The 20,446-nt window shown below is 46.6% G+C and overlaps 1 protein-coding gene across 1 annotated transcript in view; it reads right to left on the bottom strand.

Annotated features, from left to right (window-relative positions):
- PRKCH (protein kinase C eta) overlaps positions 1-20,446 on the bottom strand; it is a 113,886-nt gene that overhangs the window by 24,540 nt on the left and 68,900 nt on the right.

The raw sequence follows: 20,446 nt of genomic DNA, 5'->3' as shown, positions 1-20,446 counted from the left end.
TATTTTACCTGAAAGCAATGCTCTCTTGACTTGCAAAAAAATATTATTGCTTTAAAAAAGCCTTAACATTAATTCTGAGCCCTCAAAATGTTTTTCTGTCTTTCTTTCCATACTAAATTTTGGAGACTCAGTTAGGAAACGCAAAGAAAATAATTATTTTCATGAATCTATTCCCATCAGCTTTGGACTAGGGACCTCCACATTTTGTCCCCAAGACTTTACACCACTTTAGGAATTAAGGCTATTTCTGTTGTATGTCTTGGGTTGTAGAGAACTTGCTTATAAATTCCTTCACAGAAAATGGTTCACATCTCCCACATTTTTTTAATAACAGCCAAACATTATTTATTTGTATGATCAAGCAAGCTTTTATAACCAGAAACTCATATTCTCACAGCCCCAAGGAAGAGTTAAGCATGTCCTAGGCCGTGGTAAAGTGGAGTGGCAGCAGTAAATACAGGCTGAAGCTGACACCTGCAACATATTCCACCAGAGCTACGACATAAAAACCCAAGCTGAGCTGCTGGTATTTGCTTAGGCACATCTTTAGGGCAGGAGGAAACACTGAAATCACAAATGAAACACCAGGTTACTGGCCTTTGATAAAGAGAGTCACAAAGCAGAGATCAGAAAAAGATCAAGCTGCACTGAGCTGGAAAACACCAGTTGAAATCCTGAGTTTTGCTACCAAATAAAAAGACGAGCTGGCAGTCCCTTCCAGTCTTGGAAGCTTTATTTAATTTGACTTCTGTTCAACTTTACTGGGGGAAATTAGCACAGCTGGAGCAACTCCCTGTGCTTACAGAGGGACCCTCGTGGGCACAGCACCAAGGGAAGAACCAGAGGCAGGACAGGGTGGTTCCCCAGCATATAACCAGTGTGTAGGCATTTACACACACCACTGCGTGGGAACTGCAGGCTGAGATGGAAAGTGTTGCTCTACACACCTGCAGCTTCCCAGCACAATCCCTAAAATCCCATGGGATTTAGTCTGTGCGCCCCATTCTCCGCGGCACTGCACGGAAGTCATGTCGAAATACACAGCGTCTGCAAAACATAACTTCAACTCTTTGTTTCCTTGAAAAACATTCCTTTGGGTAAAGAAAACATTTATTTTGGTTTCCAAACAACCTCTGAGGTGAAACCCACCCAGACCACTGTCAGCCACACAGACAGCCTGGCTACAGCAAACTGCAACCTGCAGTGCAGCGTAACAGCCAGAAGTGAAGGGAAGATCTCTCCAGGTATTTGTATCGTAACTACCAGAAAGTAGGAATGAAACATAGCAAGTGCCCTTCTGCACTGGCCTAACAGCCAGAAGCTGTTTTCAAAAGCTGACCAGACTTAAGTGTTTAGGGACTGTAAATACAGCCACCACGGCTCCAGGCTGACCTTCTCATTTCTCACAAACAAAGCAATAGCAGAAATGTGATATAATGATTCAAGGATCCAACTCAGACTCGGGGTAAGTGGCACAAGTAAGTGAAACTCTACTGAAAATCCACACTCACTGCGGGGCCATTTAACAGAAGACAGCAGCCTGTCCTTGCTGGCCGTGGGAGCCAGAGGAGGCTTCTGGGAAAGCTCCATCCTACAGGCACCTTAGCATCTGAGTAGTGCTCCAGCTAGGAGCCCAGCACCGTTCCTGGGGATTTTACAGCCTCATCCCACCGGAGCACATCCTGTAGACTCCACAGAGAGCTGGGGAGGGGAATGTGGCAGAATACAACAAGAGCCTCCTGGCTTGTCTCTGCTTCACCCAACTCACCCTGCTGGTACACAGAGCCTTTGGAAAGGCTCTGCACCCATGGGTTAGGATAAAGGTGTGATGGATTAGGGACACTCAGCCTCCAAAGCAGGCTCCACCTCTCTTGCAACACAAGATGTTATAGACTGATGCAATACGGACTCGAGTCCAGACTCGAGACGCAACACTAGAACATTCTGAAAACTCTCACCACAGCACACGGCCAAGGACCGCCCTAAGGGCAAGGTCAGGGGGTTTGTGAATTAGTACAAGACAGATCCTCACACCTGCACCTGTGCTCTTCAGGTGTCTAAAGGCACTTGGTATCAGTCTTGCACACTCACAGGGGTAAGTCTGATTAAGCTCTAAAACACATTCTTGCTCTGTTGCTTGGGCTTCAGACTAAACAGACTGGCAAGCACTGTATCCAGAAGTGATCTGTTATTATTATTATTTTAATCTTTAAGTAAAGCAGCCCTTCAAGCACAAGGACAAGTTTATGCAAGCAACCTGCCTGCATTGAGGCAGCACCATGGGGTTTTTGGCAGACACAGACTGGCACCCAGCACTGCTGGCTGTCCATCTGCCTGACCCCTTCCTGCCAGCAAGGGCTCCCTGGAAGCAGTTCCCCAGCCCACATCAGGGCACTGGCCCTCTCCTGGTAAACTCCAGGCTGCTGCTCCGAAGACAAAGCAGTGCCCAAGGCACTGACTTCTCTTACAGCACAGGACATGGCATTACCCAGCATCCAAGACCTCTCCGGTGGTTTGAAGCACCAGCATTCCCACCTCCCCTCCCCTCTGGGCACTTCAGAAGGGCTCCTGTGGAAGCTGAACACAATTACTCACAGGATTTCATTGCTGCTGAGATGAGCAGGCGTGATTCATCCTCCAGTTAAAACAAGAGTGGTAGGCTCAAGTATAAAGGCAGAGACTAAAATCCCAGGGCATACCACGAGAGATAATCACAGAGCTTCCTCCACGTTGGTGGTACAGACCCAGCGGGACCTCACGGGTGCCCTGAGTCCCTCTGGGGTCGGGCACACCTACAAGCTTCCCCTTTACTACACCCACAGCAGCTGTAAGGGGGCTGATGACAGTGTCCAAAGGCAGCTTTACAAGGGCAAAAAGACACTCTTGTGAAATGGGGCAGCCACGAGCCAGAGCCATTACTGGTGAAACACAGACGCACTGGAGGTTGCCACACTGGAGTAATCCCAAAGATGGCACAATCCCTATAATGTACTTACACATCCAAATTGGTGTGCTTGCATTTTTTATAGATACTTATATATAATCTATGTATTATTTGCTGCACTTTTATGTGGGACTCTAATCAGAAAAGAGGAGCTACACCTGAGGTATTTCCCTGAATCCCAGAGCAAATGTCCTCCCATTTACTGCAGAAAGAGGAGAGGTGAACAGAAAAAGGCTTCGTGTCCAGCTTTTGGTATGCACGCCACACGTTCCCCTCCGGATGAGCTGCCAGCCTGGTCCTGCTCCTCAGTCCCACTGGGCAGCAACACTGGAATTTGCTGGCCCTGAAACATTACTTGCTGAGTTGCTCCCAACAGAGCTCCTATTTTACCGTTGCCAGAAAAAGAGGGAAAAAGGAAAAAAAAAAAAAAACAAAAAAAAAACCAACCACAATGCTTCTTTTTGTGCATCTCATTGCCTGAAGTCTTCAGAGGAGGCACACAACAGACTCAAGACCCAAATGCAGGAACAAGAATCAGGTGACTGATGGAGCCAGGAGAGGTTAAAAAGCACAAGCTTGTTGTGTCACTTTGACAAAAATAGATCAATGTTGATTCAAAGCCTGATATGGAAATTAAAATTAAATCAGGTTTGTGCCCGCAGCACAGCACGGTCTCAACACTGTAAGATGGAGTAAGAGTTATCCAGGATTAGTCATCACCAGCTGCCCACAGCCCACCACAGGGCTGCTGAAGGCCCTGTCCCAGCTCCAAGCTGTCCTGGTAGGATCAGGGTTGGCCTATGCTGCTGAAAAGGCTCCTCCTTCCACTGGCACACAGTTACAGGTGCCCATTTCACCGCTGTGTGCCACTAAGCCTGCCCTGGGGGAATGACACAGTAGCCCACACCAAAGCAACTCTCCTGCTCATCCCACAGCTGACATGGAATCCACCCTCCCCACACTCCAGTCCTAGGAGGTGTATTTCACTCCCAGAAATATCAAAGAAAATAAAGGTGTCCCTGTCCATCAGGATGATGTGTGCAGACTGCCTCTGGCACCGGCTTGGGCAGAAAACCAACCTGTGCTGGTACTGGCAATGCCAGCAGGGCTCTGTGGCAAGGACATTCCTGCCTGGAACCAGGAAATCTGCTCTCCACATTCATCTGACACAGGTAAGGTTTGCTGAGCCTGACTCTGAATCCAGGGAAATCAGTGGGAAAAAAAATCCTGTAAAGTTCACTCGATTTTGAATTAGGCCCTGAGAAAAAAAAATTACTTAACCTTATTAAGGCTCTGAATTACAGATCCAGATTAATAAAGCTAAGGCTATAGGTGCTAATCTCCTTTCTACAATGGAATAAACAAAGCTGAAGGCAGAAGTACTGTATTTTTAGACAGGCTTTTTTAAAAGCACCTTGCTTTGGCCTGTAGATTTCCACTGCCAAACCTACTACTAACTTTTGAGGGAGCATCCGTGCTGGCCCGCTGTGGATGCTTTTTAAAATCTCACCATCTGCACTGAATTTTTATGCACAGAGCAAATGAACAGTCTCCTTGCTAGTGACACATTGTGGGCACAAAGCACACAGCCATCCCACTGCTGCACAGGAGGGGGTTCTGCCTGGTTCCCCTTGGAACAAAGTTTAAATGAATTTCCTAGGAAATGCTGTCTTGAGAGCTGTTTCTTAAAAAAACAAACTGACACCATCACTGATATAATTGGCTCTTTTTTTTCTAAAACTCCAGGGAACAGGAACTCCAGTGTTTGGGCAAACACAGTGCTTTTCTGACTGCTCTGATCTCCCTGCTTTTGGCCACACCAATCACTTAAATATAAAATGGAAGAGGCTTTTGCAGGAGCCTAGCAGATGGGTCATTATCCCAAGATTTAGATTCTCGCTTCATGTGAATTACTGTTGTTATTCACTCATTACAGGTGATTCACCCAGAGCTGTGTGAAGCCAAAGGATCCTGGATAAGCAGGGCAGAGCCAGGTGGAATTCCTGGCTGGGCATGCTGAGCTCTCTGCAGCCCCACTCCGACTCCTCCCAGGCTGCCTGTGTGCAGGAACCAGTGACACTGACCTTTGTGCCAGGCCAGCAGGGACAGACTAGATCCCCTGTCACCCCAAATGCCACACAGCATCAAGCAGACCCCCAAACTGCCCATGAACAATGCTGGATGGTGTTGTCCCCACTTCACATCAAGTACTTAACCCACAAGTCTCACTGGTCTGGGCTCCCTCTTCAGCGGGCACAGGGGAACAGATGCTTTCCCAAGCCACTTCAGCCCCTCTAAATTTGACTCACTAGCTGACCAAGCTACCAAAGTTCTCAAATTAGGTGCCTTAGGTGGCTGTCTGATTGAAAGCAAAGCAGAAGTAACTCAGAGCAGGGGTCAAGTGATGGTCCCCTGACATGGCTACCAGGCACAAGGAGCTGCCAACTCCCTCATTCCTGCTATACAGGAAACAAATGAATGGCAAAATAAAATAAGCACTGCCTCCACTGACCCCATCAAGAAAAAAAAAAATACAAATGGCACATGAATGGGGAAAGTCTGTCTTTACACTGCTTAGCCCTTGAATTTTTAGCACTTTGATACGTCAAGTCCCAGCAAGCCCCTTTGGCCTCTGCAACATATGACCATGGAGAAGGATACCCAGAGTACTGTGTGTCTTTCCGGAATTATGCCCCTTGTCATATTCAGATTTTACTATTCTAGCTGTGGAAGATCTGAAGCTGTCAGGTCCCTCTTGCTTACACAGGCTCCAACTATATGTCTTGCTTATAAATCCCTTTGAGTCAGGAAGAAGACACCACAAATCCCCACTGAAACTTATTTCTAGTCTAGGGAGAAAAGAAACATCAGGCAAAAATCTTGGTGCCTCTTGCTGAGACACCACATCAGGTCAAAACTCAGAATTACAGATTTTTTACCTAGACCTCCCATGTTTACAACACAGGCCAGAACTGCACAACAATACACATTTTCTATCACAATATAAAAGTTATTCAACTTGAAGGCAAGATGATTTTCAAAAAACTCCTTGTCTGTGCTCACTAAAGCTATACCCAGGTGACATCTAAAGTGCATTGGTTTTTAGCTCATGTCCTCATCAAAGTTTAGCACTCTCCATCTACAAGACTATATTTTTGTTGTGTGGCAGGAAAGCAGTTCTTAATGTTATTGACCATTCCAGTGGGTTCAGCCATCAAGTACTTCAAACTCATCTCCGCAGTCAAGTGCTGCTGCTCTCAGACTGGACTGCAGCTTTCAGATACTCTCCCATGAATAAATAATTGATTGAGGACTAATGGAAGACCATGGAGGCTCAGAGAAAGCAGAATGACTGTACTGTCCTGAGAAGAAGTAATAAAAAGGGCATTATTTTAATACCAACATGCTGAAATGTATCACCCACAATAGGCACATTAAAGCTAATGAACCCCTGGAACTTTTCTAGATGGATTTGCAGACATGGAGCAATAGATGACCCATGTCCTCTCTGCACTTTGGGGACATAATTTGTAAGTGGTTTATCTGTCCTCCATCTCTGTTCTCAAGCAGACTCCACAATACTTTACTTCACAAATGGTTTGCAAACTTTTTCATGGTTTTGCAAGAGGAATGATTTCACAGTACCTGAAATGATCTCGTGGCTGTGAGAGCACAGAACACTGAGTGGGGGGTGGTGGTGTGGGTGCTGCAGTGTACTTTGTCCTGCACTGTTAACAGGAAAGCAACCAATCACACCATAACACAGCAGCCACTTTCTCATGAAGGTTACATCCAAGGGCATTTGGAATCAGCTTTTAAACACTGGGTTACTTTCACTTCCCACCTCCCATTGTCCCTGTGGTGACTTGGGAAGCACCACAGTGATAAAAACGCAAACCCATCCTGATTCCTCTCCAGCCAATCCCTTAATTTCGTGCTGCAAGTTTTGAATCCCTGAGTTTCCCTTGCACATGCCTGCATCTCCACAACCACCTGGAACTCAACCCTTGGGCATCAAGCACTTGCTGGCACTCCTGGCACCACCAGCAACCATCAGCATGGCTGGAATGACTCAAAACAGAGAACACCCAACAAGATGACAATGTTTATCAACAGCCTCTCATCCCTCCACAGCAACCACGGCGGCTCCGCCCAGGCACGGAGCGGGAGCAGCCAACACCCAGGGTGATGCTCGGATGCAGCAGGCTCTGCCCCAGAGCTGATCCAAGCTGCAGGGATCAGGCAGAAACACTTTTCCTGTGCATCCCCAGATGAGCCTGCCTGGCAGACTTCTTTGCCAAGTGTTTCTCCACCCTGGCTTTCCATCTCAAGGAGAAGCACTCCACAGCCCACCGGCTCCGATGCCCACACGGCACCTTCATACCACAGGAGTCAGAGCTGTGGCGTTGGTGACACATGACTCAAACACGTGGTGAACTGCTCTTAATCCCAGCAGCCGAGTGAGCAGAGCTCCCCTCTGTCCTCAGCTGCCCTTTTCTGGGCAGCTGCAGCTTTTCCTGGCATCTGACTAGAAACCCTGTGGCTTTTACCTCATGTGTATGAGGTAAAACATGGATTTGGGCTTAGAGCCTTCCTGCATCTTGAAAGGGAAGTTTAGCACTGGGTTTAGCACTGTCCAGCTGCTAAGGTGGCATCAGGGCTGCTTTTTAGAACCTAGACAGCAAGATCCCTTTTTCTGGTGATTTAAGCCTCCTCCTCCAGCAGCATGGACACAGTGCTCTCCAGCTGTACTTGCCTTTTCATACCCTGTCCCATCATCCGCATTTTTCAGGGCAGTGAAGGTGCTGCATGCCTGGCAGGCGGTGCCCTGCAGGGAGCTGCAGTGATGGAGGTGGAACCCAGTGCCTCCCCACACCCTAAAAAATCCTCAAACACAAGAGAAAGGCCCTGTGTGTGGCACAGCTGCAGGCTCTGCCCTGGGCAGAGGACAGCACTTCACCTTACTCATGTTACTCAAGCAGTTACAGGAACTGAGACATTTCCCGGGTGGCTCTGGCCAAGCTGCCCCCACAGCTCTGTGTGGTGCTACACAGGACTTCAGAGAATCATAGAAGAGAAATCACGGAATGGCTGGGGTTGGGAGGGACTCTAAAGATTATCTCGTTCCAACCCCCCTGCCATGGGCAGGGACACCTTCCCCTAGAGCAGATTGCTCCAAGCCCCACACAGCCTGGCCCTGAACACTTCCAGGGATGGGGCATCCACAACTTCTCTGCACAGCCTGTTCAGGTGGCAGTCTCAGTGACTTCAGCCGGCCCCTCTCCTTCCTATCACACACCCCGAATTTTGCCAGACCCTGCTTGTGTCACACTCTGCTGCTCCACAGCACTGTCCCCTAACATGGGCTGAGCCTTTCCTAGGATCAAGTACCACTCAGATGAGCGAGACTGGAAAAGTCTCACCCCACCTCCACACGAGTCCTACATCAGCCTGTTGTTGGTATAAACCACAAGTTACTTCATGACTTTCTGGCACCCACAGTCAGCATCATCAGCCAGCGAGTGGGATGGGCTGTACACGCATGAGAGCAAAACCACAGAGGGGTTAACCCTGCAGTGGGCTGGGAGAAAACCCATGGTACTGAGAGCTCTCAGAGTAGCCAGAGAGCCAGAGGCTGTGACTCACTGGGAGAGGCTGCACAAAAATAGGGCTTTCAGCAAGGCCCACAGGAATTTCTGCAGGGAGATTCTTCCCCTAGAGACAGGCAAGGGAACTCACCTCACCTTTCCCATCAGGGAGCAGATCCAATGACTGCTCTGCCAGGAGAGGAATTCACTATTGTCCGGCTGGTTGTTTCCAGTCTGGCTAAAAATGGGATCACAGGAGACTAATTGCTTCACTGGAGAAATAAAAAGAACCAGTCTGGAGTGACGGAATTATTTTGTAGACTGTTGTTGTTTGGGTTTGTTTCCATCCTGGCTTTAACAAGCATTAATGACTTCAGATGGGGGGGAGGAAAGCCATTAGGGAGAACATGATCCACACAGATACCTCTGGCCCAGCACACACTTCTGTCCAGCCAGCCTCTACAGCCCTGGTGGCATCCCTCCCTCCCCCAGCCCTTCAGAAGCGAGGAAGGTGGCTGAGAGAAAAGGAAATGTTAATTTTTCTCTTTTAATCGGCCTGACTGGAAGTGCCAGCCTCCCTGCAGCTCAAATACTTGAGCATGTTAGCTATGCTCAGCAGCATCTCCAGAAAACCTGCTGTCCCTCTTCAGCGGCAGGGAAACAAAGGGAAAACGTCCCAGAAGAGCGGATGCTCCTGGCAGAAAGCAGCAGAGCCCAGAGCCTGTAAAATAAAGTTTGTTTGTTTTGTTTGCAGAAGCCACATGGAACCTTCTGAGACTCATTCTGGTGTTTGGAGAGACAGAATGAAACCCAAAGCCAAGACAGGTAATTAATGTTGAAATTCCTCCTTACATAACAGCGCTGGGACAGACACTGACTTGGCCAGTGCTGTGCATGGCTGTGCCAGCACAGCCCAAAGAAAGCCTGGGAGCAAGCAGTGCCTGTGCTACATCCAGAGGCTCCACACACCCTTACATACTCACTGTGGGCTTCAGAGAAATAGAGATCTTATGGCAATGATGTGCTTATTTCTACAACCCAACTCAACTGAAGGACAGCTGTCTTTTAACTGCGTCCCCCAGGGAACAGGAGAACAACCTGAACTACTCCAAAGCACAGCAAGGTCCCAAGGAAGACACAGGCAGAGCAAAGACTTGGAAATATTAGGAGCTTCCCTGGAGAAGAGATGGAGAATTTCAGCATGAACCTGGTTGTAAGAAAGTGAAGAGAAAGTAGGGAAGGCTCTCAGGCAGTCAAACAGTGACTTCAATTAACCTGTCCTGGACATAACAGAACGTGAGATAGCCAATACTCCATACCACATGTAACTCATGCAGAGGCAATAACCAGGCCTCCAAAGACTATCCCCTCTTTTCCACGTGTCCCCATTCCAATGTCAGCTTACTGGCAATATTTGGCATTTGCTGCCTTGCTTCCTGGCCAGCAGGGATCCAGAGATGCCACTGGCTGATGCTGGGAAGCAGCATCCAACAGCTCTGGTAGGAACTTCTGCTGACTGGCCTGTGGCCTGGGAAAAATGTCAGTCCTGAAGGACTCCAAGGCAGCTCTGAGTGGAGATGATGACGGGCAGTAAATAGGGCAGGCTGCAAGATAGTTTCCCATTCATTTTATCACACCAAATAGCTGTCTTTCCCCGGGGCTATCCCTGTCAGGGCAGTCACCAATTTGAGTGAGTAGGGCAATTTCACAAGATCAAAAGAGTGTAGGGGGATCTGTGACATAGAGACTTTCCACTCATGAATCCAACTTCAGCCCACTCAAGCCACAGATGACTTGTGGCTTTAGGGGTTTGAAAGCTGCTCTCCCTTTGCTCTGGCTCATTTCCAAAAGCTCATGAGTTCCAAGAAGCAGCACAGTTTAGTACTGCCTTTTTTGAAAGCAGACAGGGAACTATGTTTCAAGTGGCTCAGTCACTGATAAAAGCTATTTATTTAACAGATATGGTGCCACAAAGGCTTATTTGGGCATTTTCTCTTTGTGTAAGGATAGGGGAGAAAAACATGAATTCAGGAAGGAGTTACACCAGTCCTATCTCAAACCTACCACCAGCAGATCACCTGCCATCCATCAGCCACCCCAACTTCAAAATTAACTCTGTAGTGTGAGGCATGAGCTGACTGCCTCAGTCTTCCCTGGCTTGCTGCATCTCAAGCAGCACAAAGGACAATGAGAGCTGTCACCCTGCCATGGGGGTTGGCCCTGCCCCCAAAGAGACCCCAGCAGGAGCAAGAATGGCAGGACCAGCTCTGTCTCCACACTCTGTGCTGCTGCAAGGGTGGAGTGGCCAGGCAGTGCTGCCTTCTGACCTTCCCAGTGGGTGGACTATTACTTTGGGAGCTTGGCCAGCTGGCAGGAGTTACAGCTTCTCCTTGGCTTTCTCACTTATCTCAGCTGGGCAGAGCAGCAAGAAGCAGGAGTCAGCTGCCAAGGTTTTTTCTCCCTCTGTGCTCAACAGAGTCTGAAGGTAGGAATTCTGGCTGTAAAGCTGCTGTTTGGGCACAAAGTTTCAAGCTACTGCTCAAAATATATGAGAAATGATATGAATAATACTGGAATGGGGAGCTCCAGCTAGGAAGAATAGTTATCAAGTAAAAGAAAAAAAAAAAAAAGAGAAGGTGCAGGAAATGTCAAATATTACATTAAGTTGGTAAGATTGTGTCAAAATCCCCAAAGCACAGGTAAGTATACAATTCCTCAACTTATGGTTGAGAGATACTGACAAACAGAAATACAAAGCACACTAATTCAGCTTTTAGACATGAGTCAACAAGGACATGGGACCCTGCTTCATTTTCATGCCCAGGTAAATGCCAAAAGGAACGTAACAAGATCCAGAGAAGGGAGGAGAAAACCCAAAGCCTGCTTGCTAAATGTCACACAGCAGCTCAGACTCTTAGCCCAAGTGCCACGGAGTCTGGACACTGAGACACGCTGCAGCCTCGCTTCAACAGCCCATGCTGGCTGAGTGGAACGTCCTTGGAGAGTCTGAAGGAACACCTCCTACTGCCCCTGCTACCACACAGGTTTGCACATGGCTTAATTTCCCCCTGCTACCTTGTGCAGCTAACCCTGCTTTTCCCAATTTAACCCCTCCTCCACCCCCCTTCCTTTTCCAGCACAACCACCAAAGGTGGCATGACCCACTCCGGCCAGGCACCATGACAAAAATGCTTCAGATCAGAAACGCTTCAGATGTGGAGACACACATCCTATTGGGTAGACTTAGCCATGGCAGTATGCCTGGATCAGGGATTTAGCTAGTAAATAACCTCTCCTACTTGGAAGTAATTTTCTTGATTCATGAGCACTCCCCTACCACACTGCCGAGAGATTTGTGAAAGCGGCTCTGGATGTTAATAATAAATCGTGCTTGTGAAACTTTAATTGATTCAGAAAAAATCAGCTCAGAGCGCGGAGGATCTCTGTGGTTTTGAATATATCACATTTGTACACGGTTGAGACTTGAAGGCTTGCTCCCCTTTCCATTGTTGTCAGCTGGAATACTGCCACTGCTTCAGTGGAACAATAACCAGGTAATACAATTCCAAGATTAAATTGTGCCCTTAGGCACAGCCTCATAAAAGGGGAGGTTCTCCATCCTATTAACAGCAAAGGTGCTGTGACTCAGAAGCCAAATGATGAGCAATGCTTTTCCCTTGCTCCATGGGAATAGGCCCCACAAACTGCATCCTGGCCTGCACCAGCAGCTAAGGACAAGCCCCAGCACCAGTTCAGCTGGCATGCAGAGGGCAGAAACAAAGCTGTGCCCACCATCCTGCCCAGGCTACCACTAGCAGAAGAGGGAATTCTCTCTCACAGAAATTCTGAATTGTAAAACAGTTATTACTGCAGCACTACCCAGTAATAGTTGAAATTTTCCACTGTGTTGTTATTTTTAGCTTATATCTGTATCATCACAGACAGCTCTGAACAGGAATCCACAGACAAGGTGTGACAGTGGTGCACCACTGATACCAAAAGTTGCTGGGTGGCTTTACAAAATTCCTCTGCCTGCATAAAAGCAGAGTAACCCACCTGGTCCCTGGCATAAAGAACAAGATCTAAACACTGGGATTACTGACCAAGGAAACAGCAGGTGCCAATCTTGCTACAGAGTAAAGAAAACCTGCTAAAAGAGTAAGCCAAAGTCTCCCTGGATAACTACAGCTGTCGCTGCGGGCCAAATATTTCAACACTGAGCGTCTCACTGTGTCCCTTACAAATACAGCAACTTCACTCACTGCAACACATTGTGATGCAAGAAATCTTCCATTTCAGCAAGTCAGAGGAGCAGATGCAACAGCATTTTGTCAGCATAATCCTTCTTCCAAAAAGTTGTAGAAAACATTTATTAAGGTTGACAGAGAGACCTTTTCCCCAGCTATATATATCAGCCTCCCTAATGCCAACGAAGGGCTCATGTTCTCTGAGAGTGACACTGAAAGCTTCCTTATTTTGAGATGGGTAAAAAGATCAATAAAATTACTGGATTAATGCTGGGCAATTTTAGAGATCTCAGAGCAAATGTTTTCAAAATTCGTGAAATCATAGACCTGAATGCCCTTGGCATCAGGGAACATGTTAAAAGTCAGATGAGCACTTCTGGCTAAAAACATAGCAGTAATATTTAGGGGCGGTTTTTAAAAATAAATTTTAAGTAACATAAAATATATTTCAGTTTTTATGTTTTCTCCTTCTGATGACCTTTATGCCTTTAAAATACAATGAAGAGAGCAGGAAAGACAGAAAAACCAGTATTTTTGTAGAAAAGTTTCTTAGTTTCAAAAATTCTAATCTAAATATTCCCAGGTGCTCTGGGACTTAAAGATTGAGCCTAATTCTGGTTTCTAAGTCTCCTTTCTTTACGAACTTGTCTGTAATTGTTACACATAGCCATTTCTTAATTGTATCTGCATGCTCTTTAATTGTGAAATGCCTCCATGGGGAAGTATTAGTCACAAAAGGAATGCCAGAACACAACTCACATCTAATCACTTATCCCCTCCACAGATGAGCAGTACTACTTATTTTTATTCCACCAGCACCAGAATTTTCAAACAACACTGAGCTCTCATTGTAAGCATTCACTAAATGAGTCTGTGCCTTTAAGAGTTCACAAGTTTTTATATGCAAATGTAGCAGCTACACCAAAAAAGAGGGAAAGTATGAGAGACTTGTGTTCAGGTAAAGGTTCTCCAGCCTTGAGGCAGGTGGATGAACTACACAAACTCTTGAGGCCCCTTGGAGCTGGGTTTTTTAATGATTTATACAAACTCATTATGTGCAGGGTTTGCAGGTTTCAAATCAATCCCTTTAAATAACCATAAAGGAAAAGTAGACACTGGCAGAGCCAACAACTTCTGTAGGCTATTCAGTAGTCCTTAGTCATGTGGAAAGTTCCACCAAAGTTCACAGACGATATACAGTGGAGTCAATGGGGCACAGAGATCTGATATGTGGATCTCAAAACAGGACTGCTCTTCGTAAGCATAACTGTAAATCAGGACTAAACTGTCCTGCACTCTGACTGATTAAACATGACACGGAAACGTGAGAGGCTGGGGTTTTTCTCTCTCTGCACTTTCCATTTGATCAAGTGCAGAGAAACAACCCTTTAAGCACTGCATGCCAGAGGCTGTCAAAGAGCCCATCTCACAAGCATGCAACAACCACATCTGAGTGGAAAACTATGTCGAAGATGCACTGTCTAGAAGGGAAAATCAGTCTACATGAGCTGTTGACTAGCAGATAAGATAGCCACAGACATCACCACACTCCTGACCCTCAGAGCCATCCCTTCATGTTTTCTAAAGCTGAATGAAGCATTTCCAGAGACTCCAGCATGAAAATTCCTCTTCTGCACTAAGCAGTTGTTGTAGGGATGGGACTGCTGGTATGCTGTTCTGTGCCAGTTTGCAGCTTTTAGCTGATTTGCTTCACTCATTCACCAGATAATCAGCTTATATTTCATCCCTTCTGCTGCTCTCAGAACACAGCATATCCTTCATTTTGCTCTGCTTACATATATCCTCTCTGGTCTTCAGGGCCCCAATCCCACACAGCACTGAGCCTCGGAACTCTCCCAAACAGAGTTCTTGAAGTGACAGCAAGCAGATCCCACAGCTGAGGTTATGGAGACTCACACCCATTTTGGCACTAGCTGAGTTGTTTCCCACCCTTTCCTCAGATGCAAACAACTCTGCCCACAAAGCCGAACCCATGGGGAAGAGAGGCATAAAATACATCAAATCAGCAAAGATTACCTATAGAGGCATCGACTGTAGCACATTCAAGCAAAAACTTTCACTGAACAATAAAACAGTTGGGTTGGAAGGGACCTTAAAGATAATCTCATTCCAACCCCCACTGCCACAGGCAGGACACCCTCCCTGTCCAACCTGGCCTTGAACACTTCCAGGAATAGGGCATCCCCAGCTTCTGGGCAACCTGTGCCAGGGCCTCAGCACCCTCACAGTAAAGAATTTCTTCCTAATATCCAATCTAAACCTACCCTTCTTCAGCTTAAGGCCATTCCCCCACATCTTATCACTGCATACGCTTGCAAAGAGTATCTCTCCAGCCTTCTTGTAGACCCCTCTTAGATATTAGAAGGCTGCTATCAGGTGTCCAGGCTGCTATAAGGTCTTTCTCTTTCAGAAAAGCTTAAAAACACCTCATTGAACCAAAGGCTTATCTTTATTTGCCAAGAAAACAAACCTATGCACAGCACCTAAACAAACCATCAGTAATCCCTGGATAGTCCCCCACCCAGCCAGTTTGCCCTGCAGAGCACTGCTGCTATCAGTCACAGATCCAGTTCAACTGCTCATTTACCTCCCTGAGGAAAGCCCCTTGACTTCAGGGGAAACAAGATCTGGCTCAAGATGTGAAAAAGGGCATGAGATGAGAATAAACAAAATCACCAGTTGCCAGGAAAAAAAAAAAAACAACTAAAAACAACAGAGTGAACATGAGGAATCCCGTGTCTACACTGTCTTGACCCATGGAAAAAGCAAACAGCACACTAATAAAAGTTGCTCTGTTAACAGTGGCTGTATGTAATTAGGAAAGGCATTCAGCTTCTGTTTTCAGCACATAATTTTTAATTGATTTTGCTGAAAGAAACCTTAGTGTTGTTTCAGTTAGCAGGAGTCTTTCCAGCAAAACTGGTCTCCATAAAAGCCTTATGTAAAGCTTCCTTCAAGTGTCACAGGCTCATTGTCTGAATTGGCAGGGAATTAACCTGTTGCAAAGAGGCCATTCCCTATAAAAGCCAACAGCCATGAGACACACAGCTCGGCAGACCTCATGGGTCTCCTCCACTAAGGAAAGGTGATGATTTCAGAGACCTGGACAGTATCCAGCAATCTGTCCAGATCCCAGAGGATGAAGTTTTCCCCTGTCATAAGGAGTACCCCACACACAAAGGAGATGCTCTCAGGTAACACACAGAGGAGTAAACACTGCCTGTTAACATGCTCTTCTTATTTTCCCCAAGAGCTGGAGTTCAGCCCCAGGGCCAGACCATGTTCTTTATCTGGGTAAGTGTGGAATTATCTTTTGCCTTCCAAAGGGACCATGCATCCTATTAAACACCACTGAGTCACAGGACCTACACACCAGAGCACAGGGATTCTTTGCACACCATCCCACATCCAGAGGTGTGATAAGGCACCAGCAGGCCCCCAACATCTCCAGATGGGTCGGCTGCATTAGAAACATCAATACAGTCACAAAGGCACTGGAATGAGCTGATCAGCACAAGCCCTCAGGATAAAAACAAGGTTCTTCAGATACCCAGTAACCAGTCCTTCTCCCCAGCCTTTCAGCTCCTCTGGGTCCTGGTTACACCATGGGTAGCCTTAAGGATTTATCTGCCTCTATGCCAGCAGTGAGATGGGGCATGGAGGTGTCTTTGTTGTCCAACTCCACACCTCAGGCTGGCAAAACCACTAAAGTACAGGGTGCACAGCTGACACTGTGTATCAGTGTCCTGCACGCTGTATCACCTCTGCAGGTAGTGGAGGTGTGTTCTCAAGAGTGAGCCTCTCAGCCCAGGCATCCTACTAGCGAGACACATTTGCAGAGAGAGAGAAAAGTTTGTCTTAAAAGTTAAGGCCATACCACTAGGCTGGGCTGACTGCTTTATGTTGCCTTTAGAAAGGTCTTACTGTAATCTTACTGTAAACCTCAAAGCCCCCTCCTCCAAAAAAATCCAACTCCACAACAACCAAATTTAAGGAAATATTCGCCTTTGCCCTCAATACACAAGTAGGTGACCTTGGCATGTGGATCCATCCACTCCCAAAGCTGTACATCAGCCTACAACAAGGTTTGAATTTGAGGGCAGCAGGGCAGACCAGCCATTTTTACAGTAGTGCTACACAGAAGAAAATGCCCTGCTTTTGAAATAAACCCTTATAATCATCCACTATCCCTCTGCATTTTAGCAGGCTGTGAGTGGACCAGCTCCCTCGCACTGAGTAAGCCACTGTGCAGCCTAATTCTGCTCAGATACACTGCTTTGTTTTGTTTCTGGCATGCACAGAAGCCAAAATATGCTTCCCCTACCCTGGGAACTGCTGAACTGTAAAGTGAAAGTCTGCAAAAGCTGCCTCAAGAAAAACAGCACATACAGCCATTAGAAAAAATGACAAACCAACCTACCTATCTGCAACAGAACCCAGGACAGTCATTTCCTTCAGAAATAATCCTGGTGAAAGCAGCAGTGCACAAATATCACCCTGTGAGCAAAGATTTTATTTACAATAACCACGATTATTACCTAATGTTTTCCTGGCAACAACCAGCATAAGCTGATCCCAAGTATGTCCTTGTCCTACTCCTCTGTGGTCAGGGGTGCACAATACACTGTGATGTGACATGTAAAGAGATTGTTTTCATGTCTGGATGCATTCCCCCTGTATGATGGGATAAGGAACCCCACTGTACTTGCTGGGTTTTTTTTTTCAGGAAGCAACTATAAATAGGTGCTGCTAAGTTGACAGCTAAACCTCAGCTCAGGGCAAGACAGAGACCTTTCCTTGATAAGGCCAGAAAGTTATCTCTCCTTTGTAGTGCTGCAAATGAAGAGAAAAAAAATAAAGGTTTTTGAAACTGAAATCTCTCTTTAAAGAGCCCCAAATACATACAATGTATGTTTATGGGACTCCTATTCTGGCCACAGTTTAGTAACAAAAAAGGAGTTTCCTCAAAATGAGGCATAAACTCACTGAAAATTCCAGCTGAATCATGAAAACCATCCCATGAGGGCACCAATCCAGCTGTAACCCCAGTTTTAACATTAAAAGTCACCTATAACCAAAATGAATCATCTGCCTCAGGAACCCCATTCTCAGGGATTTACAGTAGCAATTGCAAAAATACTGCACTATAGCTATTTCAAATTGCTTGTGTGTGGCTGAAAAAGGAATCAGTGAACACCTGATTTTAGCAGCCACCAGCACCATCCTCCCAGGCCACAATGACAAGTTTCAGCTACTTCTTGATGAACTTTCAGTGCTGTCTCTCAAATCTCTCTGGCATTTCAAAGAAGAGAAAACTCAGCTTTTGGCAGTGCTTGTGGCAAATGCAACTTGACTTACCAGGAGAACACTCACTGCACTGGTAAATGCAGATTCTTTCCTGAACTGCTTAATCTTGAAGGGAGCAAGGAAAAACACAGCATTATTAAGTCAAGCCCAGAAGAAAAACAAATGACGCAGAGTATTCTAGGAGCTCTTTTCCTCCACTCACCCTTGAAATCCAGAAAGAAGAGACACCTTGAAGAGCTTGTGGCAAAACCCTTTCTGGTCAGGCTATTTCTGGTGTCTCTGCCCCCTGCTCCCGGCTTCCTAAGCAAGCACTCACATTCTGATCCTAAGATCTGATCCGAACTCTCTTACACAAGTGCAGTGATTCCATCCTGCACACTCTCCCAGAGCCTGGTGTTTGTGACCCCACAGAAGCAACCTCAGCTCAGTACAGCCCCAGCCAACAGCTCTCTCCTCTTACATCTTCCAGAACCCCAACTAATTACAAGAAACCAAGTCACCCCCCTGCAGATCTGCCCCATGCAGCTGAAGCTGACTCCACAGCTTAACCAGTTTCTTAACAAGATCAAAGCCTGTGCAGTTGTTCGAGGAGCTTTTCAATTACTTCTCCAGTTTCTATCATGAAATACAGCAGCACTCGAAGAGGGCCAAAACCCAGAGGGATCAGTTACTCCTGCCCTGTGACAGGCAGCAGGCTGGGGCAGACAGGACAAGCTGTAAGCACATGGCATTACATTATACACAGACCCAGTTTTGCTGCTGAATGATTGACAATAACTACTGGATGTCACTATTTTAAGGGTAATGTCATTTGCGTAATTATCTGGCAGGGTCTTTCCTCAGCGGCTGGCATTATTCACAAGGGAAGAATTAGACTGAAATCCAGCTGTAGAGTAAGGAGATTTGCTATTCCATACAGACAATCACTGTGCTTTAGGAGCTTGATACATAGGGTATATCATTAGTCATCTTCAGGCTCTCAGGACATGGAGAATATCAAAATGACACTCCTCTATTTCACTGTGCCATATATTTCACATGAGTTCATACTTAAAAATATTTTACTATTCTGTGTCCTCACCTGACCATCTGTTTCTTACTGGAGATAAAGGTAGGAAGAGACAGAGAAGCTGCCTTTGCTTGACTGATCCTACCATCTCACCATCAGATAGGAAAGTGCCCCTCGCACAGCCCCCAGCCCTTTGGCCACTTCAGCCCTCAGCTGTTCTGGTTTTAGTGAGTTCAAACCTGGGTTTATCTATCATGGGAGGATGCCCTACTTCCTGGCTTAAACTATGTAAAGTCCCAAATCAGACAGCGTGTGACCCAACGCACAGAAATGGCACTAACAGAGCTGGACGGGATTGGGACTGGTCTCATCCTGCACCCAGCTCTGGATCCCAGCAGTACAACTGTAACCAAGCAGCAAAAGAGAATTGACATTATTCTTTGCAGTACTGGCATGCTGCAAGTGGGACTGAGCAGGGCTACAGCAGATCATGCTCAAAAATGCGTGCTTTGCTGCTGGATTCCAGGTAACAGCATTCCAAAGAGAACAACTGTCTGCTCCTCCTCCCCAGTGCTTTGGGCACAAGGATGCCAGAGGTGTTCTGTGAAGTATGGCAGAAAGAAACCTTTCTGTACAACCAGACTGTGGCAGTGATGACACCTCTCTGCTCCAGCTGTCCTCCTCCATCCCAGAAGAGGCCCTGCTGTGCCCCTGGGGCATAAGGGAGGATGCTGGTCAAATGGTCATGCTGGCCAGGGACGGTTCTGCACAGCAGCCTGGCTCTGATCCATGCTGGCTGCTCTATGCCTTTATGCTTGAGCTGACAGGGGAGCAGTTCAGCAGCACAGAAAGGAAAAAATATAACTAAAGTGACCCCGTGAGTACAGAAAAATGACAAATAACAAAGGAGAACTATGTATGGGAAGCAGCTTCCTGAGAACAGCCTTGAGACTTGGAGCGGAGGCTGACACATGGAGGCAATGATGCTCCCATCCTGTTCCAAACACAAAGATGCCAGACATGGACAGGAAGGAAAAACTCCTGCTGTAGGACCATGGCAGGAATGAAAAGACTTTTAGTGGCTGAGATGAGTGGCACTGAATAGGTATGTGAAATAGATAGGGTTTAAACAGGGAAGCAGAGGCCTTGGTGTGACCAGTACGCATTAGTCCTGAAATAACATGGCACATTGTGGCAAAAGCAACAGATCCTTACATTCACCTCCCAGAAAATCTGGGAAGGTTTAATTTAATGCCTGCCCAGAAATCTCACTCCCTCCTGGAAAGTGGTGCACCTTGGCCAATGTGCAGAAGGAATGTGGAGGTACTGT

The sequence above is a fragment of the Corvus cornix genome, chromosome 5, assembly GCF_000738735.6.
Source record: "Corvus cornix cornix isolate S_Up_H32 chromosome 5, ASM73873v5, whole genome shotgun sequence".
Taxonomy (NCBI): Eukaryota; Metazoa; Chordata; class Aves; order Passeriformes; family Corvidae; genus Corvus; species Corvus cornix.
This window is presented reverse-complemented; position numbering and strand designations above follow the sequence as displayed.